Below are 24,000 nucleotides of genomic sequence, written 5' to 3'. Positions count from 1 at the left end.
GAGTAAAGCCTAATTTGTGCTTGGCTAAAGGCTGTCTTCCGGAAAGCCAACCACTCAATCTGAAGACATCAAGCGATACAGCATCCACTATGGTTAATTCCCGTCACTGTTAGATAACTGCGCCTTACTTGAATTTGTCTGACTTCAGCTTCCAGCCACTGGTTCTTGTTACGCCTTTCTCTGTTATATTAAAGAGCCCTTGATACCCACTATTTTCTCGCTGGGAAGGTGCTTATCCGCTGTAATCAAGTCACCCCTCAGTCTTCTTTTTGCTAAACTAAACGGACTGAGCTCTTTAAGTCTCTCACTATCAGGCATTTTCTCCAGTCCTTGAATGATTTTTGTGGCTCTTTTCTGCACCCTTTCCATTTTTTCAACATCCTTCAGAAAATGTGAACACCAGAACTGGATGCGGTGTTTCAGTATCGGTCTCACCAATGCTGTACACAGAGATAAAATCACCTCCCGGCTCCTACCCACTGCTCCCCTGTTTATACAGCCAAGGATCGTACTAGCGGTTTTTGCCACAGCGTCGCCCTGGGAGCTCCTGTTGAATTGCTTGTCCACTGTGATGCCTGAATTCTTTTCAGAGGCACTGCTTGCCAGGAGACAGTCTCTCTGCTGCAGGACTGACCTGCATACTTTGCTCCTAGATGTATAACTTTGTATTTGACTGAATTAAAACAAATTTTGTTTGAACAGGTCCCGTTTACTAAGCAATCCAGATCACTCTGTATGACTCTCCTGCCCTTATCGTTGTTTGCTATTCTGCCAATCTTTGTGTAGGTCGTAAATTTTATCAGCCGTGATTTCATATTTACCTCTAGATCATTGATGAAAAATGTTAAACAGCATCAGGCCTAATAGAGATTCCGGCGGAACCCGACTAGAAATACCTCCCGTCAGAGATGATTCTTCGCGGACAATTAGTTTTTGAGATCTGTTAGCCAGCTCTCAATCCATTTGATGTGTGCTTTATATATATATATATATATATATATTGCATATTGCTAACTTTTTAATCAGAATATTGTGCAGTTCAAAGCCTAAGTGTATTACATCTACCCGGCTACCTTTATCAACCAAATTTATAATCTCATCAAAGACTAAAATCAGGTTTGTATGACAAGACCTATTTTCCATAAAACTATGTTGAATGGTGTTAATTCTATTCTTATCCTTTAACTCTTTATGAATTGAATAGCTTATCAGCTTTCCCATTATTTTGCTGACTGATTTCAGACAAATCAACCTATAGATTGCCGCGTCATCTTGCTTGGCCCTTTTGACTCTTGGCACCACACAATACTCTTTCAGTCTTCTGGAATTTTCCCATTATTACAAGATTTGTTGTAATAAAGGCAATACAGCTGTTATAGGACTCGTGAGTGCAGGGGTCTGCTGATTTTAAAATGTTTATCCCCAGTAGATGTTGTTTAATATCCTCCTCAGTTACTAATGGACTGGAAAGTACTTCATCCTCCTCCTGTAATACAAGTATCTTTCCAAACATGGAACAGAAATATTTATTGGCCCCTTTTGCCTTTTCTTCATCACCATTAACAGTTTTACCATCTCCAGCCAACAATGGCCCTATACTATTGTTAGGATTTATGTTGTTCCTAATATACTTAAAAACTCCTATTGTCCTTGGTCCTGCCCTCCATGGATTTTTCCCTGATGTCTTTAGCTTCTCATATCAATTTTCTATGCTTTATAACTTCTAATTATTATTGACTGCTAGGTGTTTCTCCTTTTTTCCATTTGTTCTATATTTCTTTTCTATTTCTCATTGCTGCCTTTACTTTGCCAGTGAATCAGGATGGGCTGTTGGCCAAAGCCATCCTCTCTTGATTGTGGAATCTTAAAAAACTCCCAATTTTCATTCAAATTTTTTCTGTCTGTTTTTCCTCCTGGTGAATTTCACTCATAATTTTCCTCAGCTTTGGAATATTAGCGCTTTTGAAGAACCAGATTTATATATTACTGGTCAGGACCGTCCTCTTCCCATATTGAACGTAATCAGGTTATGGTCTGTAGGCTACCACCAACTTCTAGTCCAGTGATCAGTTACTCTTTAGCCATTATAATGAGCTCCACAATCGAGTTACCTTCTCTGCTAGAAAATTATCACCTTTAGTTTTTACTAACTCTACAGATGTTTTACTACTGGCTGCATGAGACCTTTGGCCTGGCTACCAAACTGCAGTGCCCCATAACAACACAATTTTTGGTTCCACCCATTACAGACAGGTGCTTAAGGAGTAACTCACCCTGCTCTTTCGTTTGATTGACTATCTGTGACAGATGCCCTCAACAGAACCCCCTGCTGGGTTTCGTTAGTGCACATAATCCATATGCAGCACACTGAATGCATGTGCATGAATAGACATGAACAACATTAACACTCCAGGCTCACACCAGTTTTCTGGTGGAATTTCCCTGATCTCTTTTGTAGGGTGCAAATGAAGATTTCCTAACACAGTGAACACACTGACGCAGGTGTAAGGAGTGTAATGGAAGATTTTACTAAGAAAATACCCAGGGACTCAAACTGAACCTGAACCTGAAAACTGGGTCAGAGAGATTTTCTAAGTTGAACTGGAAATGAACCTGGACTGAAAACCTCTCAGTCGCATTGAACCCAAATTGGAAGCAAACACAAAAAACAAAACCAGTAACCAGTTCAAAACAACAGGTTCAATAATCAGGAGCTGAGGGAGGGTCTCTCTCTGCTCCAGCCCTACAGAGAGAAGGGCAGAGGCTACACTTCCCAGGAAGCGACTGGAGGAGATGAGAAGAGAGGGATTCTGGGATTGGTAGGTATCCTGTATGCCCATCCCCTCTCCAGCTCCTCCCTCCTCCCGCTTCCCACTGAGTGCTAGTGGCCAGTAACTCAGCCCTCAGCCCTGGTTGGTGAGGCAGGAGGAGTGAGGGTCACAGGCCCTTTGTTTGGGCTTGAGGCTGCTCTTCCACTGTGTTCCTGGCTTTTCCCTCTGGCACTGAAGGTTCCTTCCGGCTCCCACTCCACCAGCCATCCTGCACAGGCTCAGTTATTCTGCTTTGCTGGGGGAGGGGTGGTGCTGATGGAGGGAAGGGCCTGAAGGAAAGGGAGGGCTGAAAGAGAAAAGGAGTGACTCGGTGGGGGAGGGAAGGGGGCTGAAAGAAGGAGGAAGGAGGGACAGGGACTGATGAGGGAGGGAAGAGGGAGCAGTTCTGTAACAGTTCTTCTCTGACGAATAACCATCCCATTCCCCCATCATCTTCCTGGCTGGATGGGCCTAGAACTTCTCCCCTCTATCCACTAGGCCAGAAGAAAATTTTTCCAGAATAGGATTATTGCACATTGCTTGATATTTATATTTTAAGTTTTGCATTTCCATGGCATAGAATCTTTTACTAACATAGGCAAAGAAATAGTAGTGAATAGAAAACTTAGCCCTGTTGTTTTCCTTGTTTGGGGTTCCTTTATTTCAAAGTTAGGTGCTTAATTAATAACTTTCTCTTTCATTCTTAATCTTACAAGAATGCTGGGATGTTTTCAGTTGCCTTTAAATCTTTGATCTGATTGGCTTAAACAAGCCGAACCCACTGAACACAGCCCATTGCTCTGGCCATGTTGCTGGCCCAGGTGCTGAACCACTCCAGCCCCAAACTGAGGTTGTTCCTATCCAGTCCCTCATGTGTATCCTTGATAACCATCTCCACCAGGGAACATAGGCCCTACCCTCATTTCTCTTCCACTGCTCATCGTGATGCACTGGTGGTGTGACCATCATGCTACATGTTCAATGGGAAGACCAAAAAAACATACTATTCAATTATTATTTTCTTACAAGCTTCAAGCAACTGTGCTTGGGGGGGGCCAGTAGGCGGGGGAATGGATGTCAAAAAATCCTGCAAGGAAGTTCTTCTCATTTGACCCAGCCAAGAATATTTCTACTTGTAAAGTTGATGAGTGCAGGACTGTTATGACTGAAATACCTGCATCAATTTAGAGCAACAGATACAAAGACATCACCCAGATGAGTGTACTGTCCTTACTGTACTGTGGCTAACATGGTCAAATCTGTCAAGTGCATGATTGCAGATCAGGGAGAAGAGGAAAAAGAAGATGAAACTGGTGATGAGCGTGAAAAAGAAAAGGAAAATAATGAGGACTTTTGTGGAAAAGAGACTCCTGGAGATGTTACACAATAAGACCAGCTTCAGAAGAAACAGAATTAAACATGGTAAATACTAATGGTATTACTCTATGAGGAGTTCTCCATTCTGCTCATACCTTGCAACTTGCTGTTGCAGATGCTATTAAAGAATGCTCTGTGAACCATATAGTTGCAAAAGCATGTTTGGTTTGGCAAAGGCTTAGGAACCCAACAGTTATGGTGATTATGAAAAAGCTTAATTTTAAAAAGTGAATCCAAAATTGTCCAACTACATGGCAACTTAGAACTCAAGGATACTTGCAGGGTTATGGTGGCCACTTCTACAACCCAAGACATTTATATGAGTGATGAGAAATGGAAGGCCACTAAAAATATTATGGAGGCACTAATGCCTTCTAAATTAACAACAAAGGCACTTCAATCAGAAAAATTTACTCTGGGTGATTTTTACAAAGCCTGGCTAAAAGGCCAACTTGACACGTCAAAGGTGTCTTCTGCAGCTTTCATTGAAACACTGTTGGCCTCAATGAAAAACTGTAAGAAAATGTCACTGGACAATGATGCATTTTGATCCTGTATTTACCTTGACCCCAGGTACAAATGGCTTCTCTCATATGAGGACAAAGAAAGAAGTAAAATTCATCTAATTCAAATGTGGACTAATTGGGAATTACTAAAATCTGATATTCCAAATGTTGAACTGACTGATTTTTTCAGTCTGGATAGTCAGATAACAACCTTGAGTTCCTCTTCAAAGCATTTGAGAAGTCCAAGAAGCCAGAGACAAATTTTGGCTGAAGCAAGGTCAAAAAACATCATAGTCCCTTCCTATGTTATTTTTTTGATGAGCCTCATTTCAATAAAAGTGAAAATATTCTTCACTATTGGGAGCAGCAAAAAATAACAAGACCTGAGCTATATCAGTTGGCTAACATGTTTGCTGTTCCTGCTAGGCATGTCAGCACAGAAAAGAGATTTTTCTGGGCTGAAATTCATTTTTATCATCATAGCTGTCAAGTATGACTGACAGAGTTCTGGAGGATGTTATACTGGTGCATGTAAATAAACAATTTTTCTCCAGTGAAAGAAATATTTGTATTTGTATTCTTTTGGTAGGAGTTACAATGCAAGCATAAGAGTATGTGACATTAGTCTGCAAGAAATGTATCTGAACCAATTCAAACAGGTTACAAATGGTTGAACTGGTTACCAAACCATCCTTCTAAGTTAGTGTCTGAACCGGCACCAAACTGGAGAGTTAGGAAATACTGATGAACCTGAATTAGACCTGAACCAAAATTTTTAACAGTTTGACTCTTGTTTAAATAGTTACTTCTGGGAGAGATGGAAAAAAGCCATATTCAAATCCCTCTTTTGCCACCAATCAACAAGAAGATCAAACTTATTTTGGCCTTCTCTAGTGAAAGAAGACTTCTGGGGAATTTCCTCGTAGAAACCTAGTTTGCATAGTGACAGGATGCTCTGAAAATTCTCTCTATTTGCAGCCATAAATAATTTAAGACAGAGCTGAAATGGAGATGAACCATAGACTTCCCATTACATAGGTTGGATAGGGCTGTTGGGAAACTGAGCTCCCAATTTGCCATGGTAGTAATTGGGGAATATGGGCAGTCATTAAAGAAGCAAAAAACAACAACCTGTGCCTGCGATATCACCCCCTCCTGGGCAGATTGGACCTACTTCTGACAGAGAGCTGGATGCTCCATCTCTCTTACGCTTTAGCAGTCCTTGTATCGTTATCTTGGCTGTAAAGCTTTTACTGTGTTGAATTGAGTGCAGATGCACGTGACTCTAGGTTTGCAGAGTGCAGTGTGTTTCTCAGTGGGGGTGGGTGAGTATGCTTGCCTGGTTGAGTAAACGGGGTAGGTGGAGGTGCCTTGCGGGGAAGGAGGGTATAAAACCATGAGGAAGGTCCCAAAGGGCCAGGACAGAAACAAAAGGATCCCATAAATCAGGTGCAGTCCTGATTAAACACATTCCATGTTAGCCAAAATGCCTTCTCTGTCAGTATCCCATTCATTCGCATACTCTTTTAGGGCCTGATCCAAATCCCATGTAAAACTCCCATTGACCTCAATGGGCTTCAGATCTGGCTCTCAGGCCCAGAGCCTCAAAGCTGTTCAGGTGCCTAACTCCCAATGTGAAATCAAGGGTGCCTAAATACCTTTTAGGATGTGTACTTACAAAAGGAAAAAAATGCATAATGTCAATAGTCTGGTTCATCTTTAATAATCCAAATCCAGTAGGTAAATGTCTTGGCATAATCTTTAGAAGTTATGGTAAAAAAATCTAACCAAACACTTTATTGGGTAACTGTTCAATCCAACACAAAGCACTGGAGTCATTATCACTGTTGATACATGTGTTAAATATGAACTTGTATATGTTTCTGTTTCTACACTAAGAAACCGGAGGGACCCAAAGAAATGTTAGAAAACCAGTGATCATTTTTTAAAATTGGGTCATTTAAAAATATTTCTAAACTTTATATCTTAATTTAAATCACTTGAAGCTTTCCAAATAATTAAATCTGGGTCACATCAGTCAGAGCCATAATTTTAGAAAGGAAAATGTTTTTATTGCAATAAGTCTCACTTTACCTTCTATATGGAATTGCAATCAACACCTCCAGAATTTTGTTCTCCCTATGGACAGAACGTACTAGTGAATTTATATCTAGTGGAAGAACTGCTTAGATATTGTGCCTCATTCACTGCTTCTTTGGCCCTTGTGTAGTAATTTATACTTGCACAAAAAGGTGAAAAGCACCACCAATTCAGGCTGCTTTACACTCTTTTTTTGCACAAATGCAAATGACTAGACATGGGGTAGAAGGAAGTGGACAATCAAGCTTTATAAATGTATTTTTAACTTAAGTGCCATTTTAAAAATTATCATTATTTTCTTGTAGCACCTCATGTCCCTAGTCATGGACCTGAACCCTGTTGTGATAGGCATTGTACAAACACAGAACAAAAGTCAGACCCTACCCCAATGGGTTCCCAATCTCAGTACACATATTTCTAGGGCTATAGCCCAGAGTTCTTTTAATGAGCAGGTCAAATGAACTTTGTAATGTAATACTTTAATATAATTAGCATGTGAGATCTTTCTCTGCTTCTGTACAATTGTCCCATGTTTATAATGCAAATAGAGAAGCACCATTTGCCAGGTGTTGAGTGATGGGTGTTTGTGGGATGATTGTGTCTGATGGCTGGAGCAAGCCACCTTGAATATTCTCTGCCTGCGTGGGTGTAGATATAAATAGCTAGTTAGAGCTGCATATGAATATTTTCAACCCTTTTTCCTTTTATATCTAAAATGCAGAGGGAAATAAGCTCATATTGAGAACTGGGTATGACTAACTCAAAAGGTCTGGGGTTTTGTTCTTTCTTCTCTGTATTACATGTGATACAATTCACACTGTGTCGTGGTTTGAACTGTCCGGTGACTTGAATTCACTTTGTTTCCAGAGCGCAGCCAAAAGCAGTTCCAAGGAGTTGTTCATTTTCTTTTGAAAGCCTGAGGTTAGCTCTAACTCACGCTGGCTGCCACGAGCCATAAGGGGCTGCAATGACCGATTGTAGGTACATCCTGGCCATTGGGGAATAACAGAATCTACACCGGCCAGGGATTCCCGCCTTGCGCTGGGTTGATTCTTTCAGGATCAGCTATACCGGCTGCATAGCTAGAATCCATTAGAGGTACAACACAGAGGAGTCATGCTGCACCAGAGGAGCCAGCTTTTGTGCATCGTTCAAATCAGTGCCTGTGCTGTGCACACATAGCTCTTACTCATTTATAGTGGGCCCAATCCTGCAGCCCTCACTCCTGCCAAGAGTTCTTATACAAACCATCCTGTCGGGCCTGATTCCACTGGCACTAAGGCCCCTTTGGCACTGCAGAATGGCCTGATGTAAATAGAATTTACTCCCACTCTACAGCCCGTTACGCTGCTAAACTGATGTAAATGTCAATGTGAATCAGGCCCATTGAACCCAGCTGGGCCCAGGATTTCAGAATCGAGCCCTCTGCCTGTGGGTGTGCACAAAGACCTGTTTGCAAGCGCACGTCTTGTGGGCACTGCTCATTTCAGGGGCATGCTTTAGCCACAGCTCTACGGGCAAAGTATAAAACATACAAGAGAAAAATAAAGCACTCGGCATTAAATTGCCTGCCCCTCTGGCTCCTCCAGAAGACGTGGAAAGGCAGGTCTTCCCAGCACTGCCAGGACCTTTAGAGAGCCGAGTATGTGTCCATTGCCCTGCCTGCAGCTCCTTCCTATTCGTGAGGGTTTCAGCGCTAGCCCCTCTACCGATTGCTGCAATGCAGCATAGCATCGTACAGGGAGAGAGGGTGCTTCTCAGATAAACAGGTCCTAATCCATTGGGGGGTTTATGAGGTAAGGCCAAGACCTCAAAGTCGTCAGCCAGTGCAAAGCACAGAGAACATGTGTGACGTGCTCTCTGTGTGAAGCTCAGCTGAACACCAAAGCAGGCTTCAGCTTCTGGCTGGTCTCAGGATGTCACTTCACTTTACACTGGCATGTGTTCCTACAATCCAGGCCTGGTATCTATAGCATGGGCCCCAACCAAAACAAACAGGAGAACTCAGGTCTACCTCTGCTACCTGGGCATCCAGGTTCAGCTGAGCCTCTCAGAGTCTGTATACACAGCAACTAGCCACCTGTGGCTGGCCTGTGGCTGGCCTGTGCCAGCCAACTCAGGCTGTGGGCCAGTTTCATTGCTGTGTAGACTTATGAGCTCAGGCTGTAGGACCCTATGAGGTGGGAGTGTCCCAGAGCTCTGGCCTGAGCCTGGAGGTCTACACAGCAATGAAACAGCTCCGCAGCCCGAGCCCCATGAACCTGAGTCAGCTGGCACAGACCAGCCGCAGGTATTTCTTTGCTGCGTAGACAGACCCTAACAAGAGCCCTTCATTGTGAACCTGTGTCACAAACAGTGGTCACACCCACTCAGTCATAGGCACTGATAGCATCTTTGCCATCTCTTCTGGTTGGTTCCCCCCACTGAAGGTGCTGGAAGGAGGGATGCTGCTGCATCCCCTGGCTTGAAGAGGTTTCCATTATATCCAGGGTTTACAGTTTGGTTCAATGGCTCTCAGCACGCCCATTATACAAATTGTTTCAGCACCCCTGGCCCCTTCCCCCACTACTGCTCCCCAACGCTAAAGTCAACTCACCCTGAATCCCCACCCTTATGCAGGGCTGCCCAGTGAAATCTGGCCCAGGGTCTGTGACGGAGCGATTCTGGCGGGACCCAACTGAGAGTGCCAAATCAGGACCAATTGCTCAAACAGGGCAGTTACAGCCCTAGGCTGGGGTTTTTCCACCTCTAAGGCAAACCAAACCAGCCAGACAAAAAGGACTTTGGTCTCACCCCACTGGCTAACCACAAGTCACACAAGCAATTTCCTTAGACACTCCAGTCTCCCAGTATCACCACCAGTGCACTCGTCCTGGGGATGAATGGTTATGAAAACCAACACCCCAATAAAAGAAAAAGGTTCTCTCAATCCCAAAGGACCAAGCCCCAGACCCAGGTCAATATGCACATCAGATCTTACCCACAAATACGCTGTTGCCAATCCTTTAGAATCTAAAATCTAAAGGTTTATTTACAAAGGGAAAAAGGTAGAGAAGAGAGGTAGAATTGGTTAAATGGAATCAATTACATACAGTAATGGCAAAGTTCTTAGTTCAGGCTTGCAGCAGTGCTGGAGTAAACTGCAGGTTCAGATTAAGTCTCTGGAACATCCCCCGCTGGGATGGGTCCTCAGTCCCCGGTGTAGAGCTTCAGTTTGTAGCAAAGTTCCTCCAGAGGTCAGAAGCAGGATTGAAGACCAGATGGAGATGAGGCATTAGCCTTATATAGACTTTTCCAGGTGTAAGAATCCCTTTGTCTTCACTGTGGAAATTTACAGCAAAATGGAGCCTGGAGTCACATGGGCCAGTCCCTGCATACTTTGCTGAGTCACAAGGCGTGTCTGCCTTCTCTCCATGGGTCAATTGTGTAGCTGATGGCCTTTAATGGGCCATCAAGCCAGCTAGGCAGGGCTGACATCAGCTTGTCTGGGACACTTCCCAGAGGCAGAGCATAATACAGAATCTAGACATTACAGAGCCAATACTTATAACTTCAACTACAAAATGATACACAGACATACAGACAGCATAATCATAACCAGCAACCCAGAACCTGGTCTTAGACACCTTATATGACCCCCTTTACTTAGGATTTGGTGCCACTACAGGACCTTGGTTGCAACCCATGTTCTATATGGTCCCCATTTATATCAATAACGTCACACCCCCAACGCAAAATTGATGCAGGAAGGGATGACAAAACATCGCTGACTGCATCCCAAGAGCCCCCTTTCCTTGGGTCTGTCTCACTACAGCTAGTGTTGGGCTAGAGGCCGTACCAGTGTATAACCGAAATGGTTTATCAAAGTCATGTTCAATAACATGAATGGATCTCTTTACAAACTTAAGGTATAACTTGGTTAGCTTTTGCAGCATGGTTCCTGTATGTTTCATGTGATCTTGCCAAGAGCTAAAGAAAACAGCTACTTTATCCATACCAGCTTTGGCCAATGTTTTGAACCCAATTAACATTAAACCAATGTAGATATTGATGTTGTTCATAGTACAGGACTCTTGGCATTTAGCCATGAAAGCAATATGGTAGTGTGCCTTAGTTTCCCCTTTCATACAGCACATCAGGTCTGGAATGTATTTTCCCCTGTGAAAAGTTCCAACACTGTTTACATGCATTAACTGTGAAACATCAGTATAGCAAGGCCCTTTAACATAAAGTGTGTTTTCATGTATTCCTTTCAACATGTTTAAGGGATTTTCCAAAAGATTAGGCACATTGTACATTGTTACAGTTCTTGGCAATAGCAACACATTAGTTACAAAATTTAGCATTAGTAATAACAACAAATTCATTGCAAGTGTCCATTTACAATCATATTTGTCATGCCACACCCTTGGCTCGATACCATTGGAGATTGGGCATTTTAGGGTTAACCTGTGGCTTCCCTTTGCAAAATTGAGTCTTCTCTTTCCTTTTGGATTAAACCCTGATTTCTCTTGCTTAACCGAATTCACTGGCTGATGGGGTGGGCCCTCTGTGCTAACAGCTATTAGCGATTCTTTCTTCTCCCTGCCAGCCAAGTAATTTGCATTAACACAGACACTAGCTTTTAACTCTTTAGCTGCAGTAAACTGCTTGCACAGGCTACCATGAGGATTCCTTTCCCTAGGAGCTTTTCTAAGCAGCAATTCACCCCTCACAGAAATTCTGCCCTTCCCCTCTTCACCTAGAGCTCGCTCTAAAGGAACACTTCCCTGAGCAACCACAGATGCTTTCTGGGTCTCACCTACATTCAGAATAACCTGAGGCCCATCAGGCGGATTTCTACACAATCCCCTTTTAGGCACACCTACAGACTTTCTAGACAACAGGTTAGAAGCAGTCTCCTTCCCTTGGCCATGAACAAGTTTAGGAATCTTTTCCTTCTTGCTACAAGTTGTTAAACTGTCAGTAGGTAACACACTTAAATCACCTTCATGCTCTCCTTGTGCCCTGGCTAGGGTATTACCCTGATCAGACAGAGTTGCTGCACCCTTTTCCAACCACACATTAGCAACTGGCAAACTACAAGCACCAGAACTGTCTGGTCTTTGGGACCTTGCTATGACACTAACTGGATGCAACCTAGTTACAGTGCCATTCTCCCCAGCAGACACAAACTCAGGACTATTCCCTTCCTGGGCTTTAGCTGTATTTACAACCAACTCCGAGACAACTGAATCACCCTCAACCATCACAGGCTGACAAGCACCTTCTGTCTGCTCCACAGACACAGAAGAGCCGGAGACACATTCTCCTTCACCAGACACACAGCTTGGGATTACACTTCCCTTGTCCCAGCACACAGGGCTGTTCACAGACAACTGCTTGGAGACTGGGGTAGCTTCCTTCATAGGCAAGTCAATACTCCTGACAGAGACAGGCACATTCCCTCCACTGTCACATTTCTCCACACAGGAAACAGGTAAGGGATATGGACACTTATTTTCCACTATCCCTCCCTTCCCAAACTGCTGATTAGACAAAGCCACCAGCTCACAAGGCTGCCTAGGCTCCTTCAAACTTTCCCTACCAGGCACATTGCCTCTCCCAACAGATAAGCTGCTGCTCTTTTCACTACACTGAGCTACTTTTAGCAAATCACAGTTACCCATCTCAGGTTTACTTCTACAAGCTGCACTAGCCACCAATTCATTACCCATTACAAATTTACCCTCTCCTTCCTCAGTTAGGGATTTAACCTGAGAAACATTTTCCTCCCCAATGAGATCTTTCTGCTCTTGATCTAACTCCAGATTTCCTTCTGAGACATCAGACAGACATTCAGAAACTTCATTCCCAGAAATACTGCTTTTTTGCACAGACAAACCTTTGGAGCAACCCTCCTCAGGCAAATCATTGCCCACAATAGACACAGGTTTAAGATCATTCCTCTCCTGTGACTGGCTACCTGGACTGAACAAAGCTGTAACATTCTCCCCAATTAAAAGATCTTTAGGCAATAACTTCCTGACGCCAGCTATCACTTCATGCTGAGCCCCATTCCACTCAAGGTGGATTCTAGCTAAAGGCACACGGACAGTAAACTCACAGAGGATCACAACATTCACACTCTGATTTGGTAAATAATCTTCCTCTTTGACCAGATCTGCTTTAACAAGAGTGATGTTAGAAGCCATAATTTGCCCTAAACAGCTTTTACCATTGACTTTTACACACTCTATGAATTTTCCAATACCATTCCCATCCATAGCACTGGCACAATTTATGGGGCCACCCCCTACTGAACACACAGTAACAGCATTGACATAAAAGGTGGCATTGTTGGGGTACATTTGGTTACCCCCAGACAACTGCTCAGAGTTATACAACATACCAACATTGTTACAAACTGGACTTTCAAGAGGATACAGTCTCTGCTGTTCTTCCATTGCTTTTTTGACTTGAAGTTGGAGTCTAGCTGTCTCCTGTTGCATCTGTCGAGTTTTCTCCTCAGCAGCCAGTAACTCCAGACGCCTCTTACGAGCTTTTTCTTCCCTCTTAGCAACTTCTTTCTTTCTCTCATCAGCCTCTTTCTCCATTCGAATTTTTGCCAGTTCTTGCTCATAATCAAACTGCAGGCTGTCTCTCAAGGCTTGCAGTTTCCTTGCTTTTCCTGATGCTTTCTGTCTCATGGTCACTGATCTTTAACCAACCAAACTCTCAATCCCAAAGTTAAAATTTGGATAGCGTGGGGTTCTGACCCAAAGCTTAATTGACCTGGTTCTGTGGATCCTGCCGACTACGCCACTGTGACGGAGCGATTCTGGCGGGACCCAACTGAGAGTGCCAAATCAGGACCAATTGCTCAAACAGGGCAGTTACAGCCCTAGGCTGGGGTTTTTCCACCTCTAAGGCAAACCAAACCAGCCAGACAAAAGGACTTTGGTCTCACCCCACTGGCTAACCACAAGTCACACAAGCAATTTCCTTAGACACTCCAGTCTCCCAGTATCACCACCAGTGCACTCGTCCTGGGGATGAATGGTTATGAAAACCAACACCCCAATAAAAGAAAAAGGTTCTCTCAATCCCAAAGGACCAAGCCCCAGACCCAGGTCAATATGCACATCAGATCTTACCCACAAATACGCTGTTGCCAATCCTTTAGAATCTAAAATCTAAAGGTTTATTTACAAAGGGAAAAAGGTAGAGAAGAGAGGTAGAATTGGTTAAATGGAATCAATTACATACAGTAATGGCAAAGTTCTTAGTTCAGGCTTGCAGCAGTGCTGGAGTAAACTGCAGGTTCAGATTAAGTCTCTGGAACATCCCCCGCTGGGATGGGTCCTCAGTCCCCGGTGTAGAGCTTCAGTTTGTAGCAAAGTTCCTCCAGAGGTCAGAAGCAGGATTGAAGACCAGATGGAGATGAGGCATTAGCCTTATATAGACTTTTCCAGGTGTAAGAATCCCTTTGTCTTCACTGTGGAAATTTACAGCAAAATGGAGCCTGGAGTCACATGGGCCAGTCCCTGCATACTTTGCTGAGTCACAAGGCGTGTCTGCCTTCTCTCCATGGGTCAATTGTGTAGCTGATGGCCTTTAATGGGCCATCAAGCCAGCTAGGCAGGGCTGACATCAGCTTGTCTGGGACACTTCCCAGAGGCAGAGCATAATACAGAATCTAGACATTACAGAGCCAATACTTATAACTTCAACTACAAAATGATACACAGACATACAGACAGCATAATCATAACCAGCAACCCAGAACCTGGTCTTAGACACCTTATATGACCCCCTTTACTTAGGATTTGGTGCCACTACAGGACCTTGGTTGCAACCCATGTTCTATATGGTCCCCATTTATATCAATAACGTCACAGAGTCTCTATCCTTATTGTCAAGGTGCTCAATGGCTAAAAAGTCACCTGAAGCTCTGAGAAGAAGCCCGTGGTGGCCAGCCCTGCTCCGCTGAGCTCTGGAGAGTATAAGAACTGGAATAGACCAGAACAGACTGTAAGCCGTGAGGACACTTGCTCAACCAGGTGACCTTGAATGGAATGTCGACGTAAACTGCTTGCTGATCTCATGTGACTGGATTTCAAGTACAAATGTCACTAACTCTTTCTGTGGATTGAGAATGCAGCTGTTTTTTTTTCTGCAGATGTTTCCATGTCATAGGAATCATGACGATCTCCCCAAAACAGGAAATCATCATGATTTTCTTATAAAGTATGTATAGTCTTGGTGCTCCACGACCTCACTGGTATGTTATCTGGTTAAGAGCTTTCATTCATTCATTACCCATTAAGTATTCTCTTCCTCTTCCTTTTTGTGTGTGTGTAGTGTGGGGTTTTTTTTTTAATAATGGCCTCGGCATGGAATTTTGCATGAGTGTTATTCTTCAGTGTGTTTAATTATCAGCTTGTGAGAATGGATTTATCTTGAGTTCTCAGGTTTCTGAGTCACCATAAACAAAAAGCTCTTGTGATGCTTTTAACTGAAGACATTAAAAAAATCACAAATGCTTGCCACATTCCATCAGGGCTGTTACAGCTCAGTGACTGCAAAGGGAACTCTCAAGCTTCCAGCTGTTTTTTTTAAACACAGCTGCTCCCCACCGCTAGCCCTGTGCTAAATGGGTGGATTCTCCATCACTAACCATTTTAAAATCAAGATTGGCTGTTTTTCTTAAAGATCTGCTCTAGGAATTATTTTGGGGCAGTTCTCTGGCCTGTGTTATACAGGAGGTCAGACTAGTTGATCACATCAGCCTTGAAATCTATGAATGAATTATTCCATACCCTGGCCTGCTACTTCCCAAGCTCCCAAGCCCAAGGGATGGGTTGAGAACCATCAGCTGCCAGAGGCAGTTCAAACTAGAGATGCTGGCTGATCCTCTTGAAAGTTAAATGAACTATGTGTGGTTTTTGTAATCAATCCCATCTCACTCTGCTCCTCCAGATGCTGCCTTTGGACTCCGAGAGCCATGGGCAAGTTCTGAATTAGTCTGTTTGAATGTTACATAACCCTCAACCCTTTGAACTCTGGCTCTTTGACATCTGTGAGCCCAGCTGACTAGTTGCAATGGAACAAGTGTGCTTTATTCTGGTTAGGGATGAATACAGACCTAGCCTGTGAAGGATCTCATCCTCCAGCTGAGAGAGCCACGTGAACGAGTGAGCATGGGGGAGTTTGGCGGGTATGGGAATCAGACATCTAAATTAGACCACTAAAAGCCCCCATCATCTACTGAAAGAAAGGTTAGCCTTGGTCTTAGTCCACAGTCACAGGGCATAAGCTCCAGTGTAATGGTGGAGGTAAAGAGCCATCAGCAGATGAGGTGGGGGGGGGCTATCCCAGTTATTACAGGTGCAGAATGGACGACTACTTACCTTGTGGCCAAGAGGCATCTGTCTGCAGCTGGTGAAAGCAGCTCAGGGCCTCCAGGGCCTCTGCGTGGCATCCTGAGGCCAGAGTTGCTGAATTGGATATTAAGAGAAACAGAACAGCATATAGGGTAATTATTGAGCCGGCTCACCCTAGAACTGACTACCCCAATCCATCAGCTGAGGAAGTCAGTCACATGATGGAAGGGCATCTAGGTAGAATGGAGGGTCCTCCCCCACCCCCTTGGATGGCACCCACTGTTCTGGCCACGGCATGCACACAAAGAAGTTAGATAGCAATATAAATTCTCCTGTTAGAAGGCTGAAGCGTTACACGACTATATTTCTTAGAACTGAGAATGATAAGACACAAGAACCCCAAAACAGAGGGAGATAAAGCAGGCTGCTCCCTAAAGCAGCGAGACATAACTCATCCTGCCTCACTCCAGCCTACTGATTCTGATTGCACACTTCCCTACAGAGCTCCCTGCCAGCAAGCAGGACCAGGAAGCTCCTGAGAATTTAAAGAGATAGATCACAATTTTAACACAATTTTCAAAACACACCACACACACCTTCTGACTGGGATAAAGGAAACTGACAATTAATTCCTCATGCAGTAAAGAGGGCACTCCAGGGATGGGTTGTAGCTGAGTGATAAAGACAGGTTAGGGGACAGGATCATTAGAAAGTTTGATAGCAGATTATGGGGTGACAGCAAGAATACACCAAAAATATTATAATGCCATTACAAAACTCAATGGCACTGCCTCATCAGGAATACTGCATTCACTTCCAGTTGTCCTACCGCAAAAAAAGATCTGACAGAAATGGGGGATTCAGACACAGGCAAATGGCATCATCAGAGGCATGGTGAAACACCCATGGAAAGAGGATGAAAAGAAAGGAACTGGTTACTTTGGAGAGGAGATGAATAAGAGAGCAGGTGATAATTCTACACATAATAGCGAGTGGTGTAGCGAATGCAGATCAGAAGCTTCAATTCACCTTGTCTCATAATGTGGGTCTATGAAGCAGCACTGGAGAGGTGGCAAATTCAAAACTGACCAAAGCAAAGACCATTTCACACAAAGCACCATTAGTCTGTGGAACTCATTGCCACATAATATCATTAAAGCTGGGAGTTTAGCAGGGTTATTAAAAGGATTGGCCCTTTATATGGCTAATAAGAATATTCAGAGGTTACAAGTCATAATTAATTATAGAGGCTTGGAAGGGATCTAAACTCTCCTGTTGGAGGGGAAATACCAGCCTTTAACTCATAGGAAGTAATTTCCCACATGGAAAAATTATTGTGTAACTGCTACCATGGGCTTTCTTGTACCTTTTATTTTAAGCAGCTGGTAGGCATATGGAACAGCTTCTGTATGAGGAGAGATTAATAAAACTGGGACTTTTCAGCTTGGAAAAGAAATGACTAAGGGAGAATATGATTGAGATCTATAAAATCATGACTGGTGTGGAGAAAGTAAATAAGGAAGTGTTATTTACTCCTTCTGATAACACAAGAACTAGGCGTCACCAAGTGAAATTAATAGGCAGCAGGTTTAAAATATACAAAAGGATGTATTTCTTCACACAATGCACTCCTTGCCAGAGAATGTTGTGAAGGCCAAGACTATAACAGGGTTCAATAAAGAAATAGATAAATTCATGGAGGATAGATCCATCAATGGCTATTAGCCAGGCTGGGCAGGGATGATGTCCTTAGCCTCTGTTTGCCAGAAGCTGGGAATGGGCGACAGGAGGTGGATCACTCAATGATTGCCTGTTCTGTTCATTCCCTCTGGAGCACCTCACATTGGCCACTGTCGGTAGACAGGATACTGGGCTAGAGGGACCTTTGGTCTGACCCAGTATGGCTGTTCTTATGATACTGGTGGCCACTGTTTAGAGGCAAGACGCTGGACTAGAAGGACCCTGATCTGAATGGATATTCCTATGCAGAGCATTTCTGCTGCAGAGGACAAAAAGGGCACACAGGGATTCATTCCACCCTCCAGCCCTGCAGTCATTTGTTTCTGGGCAGCCCTCCCTCTGGCCCCTCTGGCCCAGTGCTATCTCCAAGACACTAGCTAAACAATTGCTCCTAGGCAGCATCCTCTAGGGGATCAGTCATAGTCTAAGTGCAAATGTGTGAATCCTGTTAAAAGATAAGGGTTTTCATGGAACTAGAACCCCGCCTGGGCTGTCTTTCAGCTTTGTGAGGCTCCAAGCAACACCGAGGCTGGCAGAGGTGGGTGACATTTGGCAGTCAGTTGCTCCATGGTGGTAGGGGTATGCCCACCTTAACAATTCGGATGGGCCTGAGATGTGCGTTTCTGAGTTTAGGGAGAATCCCAAAACATCCACTGGTTTTACTTCTGCTTCAGACCTGCTCTGGTTCCCTGGGGGACTCACACTGAGCTCACTATAAAAAAAACAATGCTGAACCTCTGGAATGTCCCTGCCAAAGGAGGATAACCTGTAACCTTTGTCCAGAGTCCACCTCATCCAGAAATGAGTATGAGCCACCGCCTCCATTCTCTCTGTACACTCAGTTCTAGATCAAGGGACAAAGGTGACCAGTTCTTCCTGGAATGTAAAATGACTCCGCTCCTTTGATAGTAACATTGAAACCTGAGGGGGATCATTAATGGACAAGAGAGAGACAAAAATTTCCACTAGACACCTGCCTCTCTCAACTGACCACAGCGTGAAGGCTCATGTGATTTCAGTACCATTTTGCTGGCTATTCTTACACATGGAAGTAGTCCCATTGAAGTCATTTGGACTTAATCACAAGGTGGATTAAATGCTTTTGTAAATCAAGTCTGTAAATTTTGCCATTGCTTTTCTGTGTGTGAATTTTCTGTGAGCAGGTTGCAACATTCTCCCTTGCATTCCCTGCTCAAAACTATTTGCAGTTTATTCCACAAATTTTGGTCAAAATTATTTGTAAGTGTTACATTCAAATAGAATGCTCCGAATTAGCAGTGATGGCAGAGGCTGGGCAGCTATAGTTTCTGCTCTCTGATTTATGGATGATTTATGTAACTAGCTAGCAAACTGGCATCAACTGCCAGTTGCATGTTTGACTGTAATATACACATGCCGCGTTCTACGCTGTGTTCGTTCCCATTAAGTGTGATTCATGAGTTTTACAATCCAATTTACAAATACAATTTATTTTGTGGCAAATATTCCAAGAACGCGAGCTAAACATTCACCACACGTGGCTCTTGTAACTGAAAACTGATCTGTGAAGGTGGAGCCCTGTTTCTACAGAGCCCCAATGGGCTCTGCTCATGTGGCTCAGCTGACAGGATCAGGGCCTTGTCCGTCATTTTTTATTGACCCCATGGTGATAAACTGAAATGTGGTCTGTGTACTTGTCTCTGCAAACCACCTCTTACAGTTTATCCATTGCTAAATGATTGTAAACCTACTCTTTCATATGTTCAATGACTGTTTCTGCATAAATATAAAACTATTTCCTTGTTTTAATCCATGAGTTTAAAATCCAGGATTGCCCACCCCGAACGTTTGAACATCATGAGGCAGGCCCCAAAAAATCATGAGACTGGTCCCCAAATCGGGGAGATTTTGTTAAAAAGACTTTATCGTGCCTCGTGGTCTGTCTTCTCCTTTCTGAACTCCCCCTGCCTGCCCTCAGTGTGTGACAGTGTCAGGGTTGCTGTCTCTCACACATGGACAATGAGGAACTGGAGTTGCTGCAGAACTCTCGCTAGAAAACCCAACTGAGATTGAAACTTTCAGTTTCTTTCCTAACCCAAAATCCCAATTAGCTAATGCTATGCCCCCCCAGCTGCATATCTGCCTGTCCCCAGCCAATCAAGTATAGAAGCATCTGTCCAACCCCATGTCATTTCTGTGCCCTTCATCCTCACATCAATTAATTTTGTGTCTCTCCAACTCTCACATCTGCCCCACCCTACAGAGCTACATCAATTCTGTACCCCAACCCCACCTCTGCTCCTCCTGCAGCTGCAGGGTCTTTTCACCTCCCTCCCCTCCTGTGAAAATGGTACTGCTTCTCCCGCGGCCCCCTCCCCTCATCAAAAACTTATGTTGGCTCCTGAGGGGAGCAGGTGAACACTCTGTCCTGGAGCACGTGGGAAAGGCTGCTGGGCAGGGTGGACAAGCATATGGCAAGACGAGCTCCAGCAGATGCCAAAATGCCCTCAGGAGGGTACACCAGGCCAGGCCATTCTTACAGTAAATTAGTTCATTTTAACCGTTAATGTTTTGACTTATTTTGCTCATTTAAAATGCTTTCGGCAGACATTTGCCAGTGTTGAAATGGAAGGTACTACTTCAATTTGAATTGTATTGCTGTCATATAACGAATACTGAACCTTATTGTTTCTGTAGATGTACAGGCAGTGTCTATACATTGTGTGGATGCAGCCCACATAACACATAGACAGCTGCAAATGCAGCCCACAGTGGTGAATAGATTGAGAACCACTGCTCTAGCACGTCACCTCGTGCCATGATCTAGGTCTCCAGCTGCCGAGGCCTGACCAGACTCAGGGCATGGCTGCCCCTTCCCCTTTCATGGTTGGTTTTCCCCCATCCAGGTGGTCTCAGGACAGTGTATGCTGTTTCCACTTGTCTCAATATGATGTGAAATTAAGTTCAGCTATCCTTGAGAATACATCCTAATAATTAATAGCCCATGGTTCAGCTATCAGAGCAGAATTCTTAAGACCCTATAGACGACTGCTGTTACTGCTTTGACCTATACCTGAAACAAGGCATGTCCGTCATTGCTTGGGAAGCAGCAGCATTGACTGCCCTCTGCTGGATGTTCAGGCTCCACTCAACCAGGCTCCACTCAACAACCAGCAACAAATCTTGCTACCTCCTGATTTGAATCAGATTCAGAGCAATGACCTAGAGATGAAACTCCAAAACCCCTTTACCGGGGCTGGGAGCCAGCCAGTCTCCCTGCTAGTCTCATATCGAGTGTTCGCTGTGCATGCACTTCCCTGACAATAGATAACAATCAGTTTCATTCTCAGAACTTCAACGATCCCGCCAAGGAAAGTGATCAACTGCAGCAATCTGCAACTGACCCATGGAGACTAAAATAAGAAACCATTTTCCTTTTACAGTACTCACGGGCCGACAACAGCCCAGGATGTATCTATATCTCCCTGTTGCTTTGACTCAACTAGGTCAACCGAACTCAGTAAATGAGTGAGGGTGAATCAAGTCCTTTCTTCATGGGGTTGGTGGTTGCTTTTGTTTAACCTGTAATGGTCGTCTTATCTGTTTGAGATTCCACCTGCCCTGGCTGGGGGGTGATTGCATATTCTGCTAATCTGAACTCTAGGAGCCATCCCAGCGATTTCTAAAGTACCCTGTCTCTGTGCTATCTAAGCCACCATCCAATCACTGATGATTTTCAAACTAGCCTGCTGAGTTTTTTTCCCATTTCCCAGACCTCATGCCCAAATCTCGCTCCCTGTTAGTGTTACATTTCCTCTGCTATTCTAAAACCATCACCTGTGCCCCAAGCTGCTGAGCAAAAATAAAAAACCAACCTGCCAATGTGCGGAGCAAAAACTGCCAGCCAATCAGATTGGAGCCAAAAGGCGAGCAGCACAACAGTGTGGCACTTCTTGGAAACTGGCACCCAGGATGACTGCCCTGTGTGCCCACCCCAGAATAAGCTCTGATGGCCAACTGTTGACTATCCCCTCCTTAACCTGTTCATTCTTGGATTTCTCTGCTGGGTGCCACTTAGTGCCCATTATGATATTTATTGAAATTTAATTGGTCTAAGCCCACCAACTTCTTTCAGATTCATGCTCTTCCTGTAGCTTGTGGTGTCAAAATACCTTACAGTATTTAGTGTCTGGGGGAAAATAATCCCAGAAAAGTTCAGCTGCTAACATAGAAGACTCATCTGAGTACTGACGGGATATCATGCAGTCATGACACTACAGCCCTGCGATACCATCAGTACTGGTATGACTAGTTTAGAATATAAGATGGAAAAAGAAAATACATCAGCCAGAAACACCCCACCCCTATGTTATTTTTTAGATAATTTGGGTGTCCTGGATGTACAAAGAGTTTGTCATGAATGGAATGAGGTGGTAATGACTCCCCCATATGGCTGGAAAGGTTGTTAGTAGGAATAATTCCATATCTTTCCTTGTCATGTATTTTTAACACCCTTCTCCTTTTGTCCAACCACCTTTGTTATCCATTTTGTTGGCAGTATGGGTTGGAAAGTTTCTTCTACCCTTTCCACCACTTCCAGGACCCCTAGCTATCATTTTTGGACAAGTGTATTTTTGGTACCATCGGACAATTTGAAAAAACAAACAAGACTTATTTTAAATGTTATTTAGTTCATCCTTACTGAAGGTATTAAAGCTAAATGAATAAATACAGATTTCATGCCGTTTGCTCATTTTAAGGAGAAAATATGCTTTTTATACCATTAGTAAATGGTTGTACAAAGTCTTAATGACACAGGAATAAAGAAGAATTGCAAATACCTATAATATAATATATATATATATATGCATGCATTTTCTTAATTTTTAGAACAAAAATTTTATGCAGTTAATATAATGCCAAATAAAATTGGTTAAACAATGGCGCAAAGGCTGCAAAGCATTAGCGAGCAAGAGAGAAAATATAACTTTAGATTTAGTTACATTGTACAAGAAACAATTGCTCTGTGGCCATCTTTCAGAGATGAACAAGAATGTTTTCAGAAAGCAGTGAGACGAGAAAAATATCTCCAGTTGATTTCCTTTAAGTTAGGTTGAGTGTATGTCTTGTACGAAAACATGCAGGGGCCAGAGGGAGGGCTGCCCAGAAATAAATGACATTCTGTGTTTTTTAAAACTTTCTTCGACATCTCTGAAAGGTGGCTGTAGAACAACTGTACATTGTAACTAACTCTGTGGTTATATTTTCTCTCTCTGCAAATACTTTGCAGCCTTCAGGCAATAGCTTAATAAACCTCATTTATAATGGTCTGGTAATAGTTTTGCTAAAAATGAAGAAAATGCATGATTTGCCCTTCTCCTTTATTCCTCTGTTACTAAGACTTAATACAAAATTTTAATCAATGTTAGAATTGTACTAACTGAATAAAAATTATATTTCCCTCTTAAAATTGGGAAAAGGCATGAAATCTATAGTTATTCATATAGTCTGAAAGCTTTCAGGAGCGATAAATTATGTAACTTTTCTTTTAAATCTCATTTTTTTTCTTCAAAGTCGCTGACAGCACCAAAAATGCACATGTCCAAAAAGATAGCTGGGGTCCTGAAAGGAGCGTAGAGAGTTAACGGGCTTTGAAACACATATGGCCAACTCACTGGACAAAACCAGGGTGCGACATGCTGCCCTGTGAAAAACACATGATGAGAAAAGGTATAGAGTTATTACTACTGTGGTTAACCCTCGAATTGCAAAGCATCTCAGATTTGGCATGAAATCCTGACCCGCTAAAGTCAATGGGAGTTTTGCAATTGACCTCAGGGGGTCCAGGATTTCACACAGAGATTTCAAGGCCAGAAAGCAGCATTACAATCATCTAATGTAACTCCCTGCATAATGCAGGTCAGGAATTTCCCCCAGTGCTTGCTGCATCAAGCCCATAACTTCTGGCTTGAGACACACAAGCCTCAAAATGTCAAGAGATGCAAATCCACCACATCGCTACATAAATTATTCCAGTGTTTCCTTACCCTCACAGTTAGGAACATAGGATTTTCCATGCTGGATCAGATCCAAGGTCCATCTACTCCAGTCTCCTCTCTCTGA

At 43.5% G+C, this 24,000-nt stretch overlaps 1 long non-coding RNA gene across 1 annotated transcript in view; it reads left to right on the top strand.

Annotated features, from left to right (window-relative positions):
- Nucleotides 1–14,922, top strand: part of LOC120369693 — a 40,852-nt gene extending 25,930 nt beyond the window's left edge. The window contains exon 2 of the long non-coding RNA XR_005583342.1: nt 14,696–14,922. This is a non-coding gene — a long non-coding RNA (uncharacterized LOC120369693). The remainder of the gene's footprint in view (nt 1–14,695) is intronic.
- The last annotated feature ends 9,078 nt before the right edge of the window (nt 14,923–24,000 follow it).

The sequence above is a fragment of the Mauremys reevesii genome, linkage group 8 (assembly GCF_016161935.1).
Source record: "Mauremys reevesii isolate NIE-2019 linkage group 8, ASM1616193v1, whole genome shotgun sequence".
Lineage (NCBI taxonomy): Eukaryota > Metazoa > Chordata > Testudines > Geoemydidae > Mauremys > Mauremys reevesii.
The sequence above is the reverse complement of the archived record's forward strand: the minus strand, read 5'-3'. Positions and strand labels throughout refer to the sequence as shown.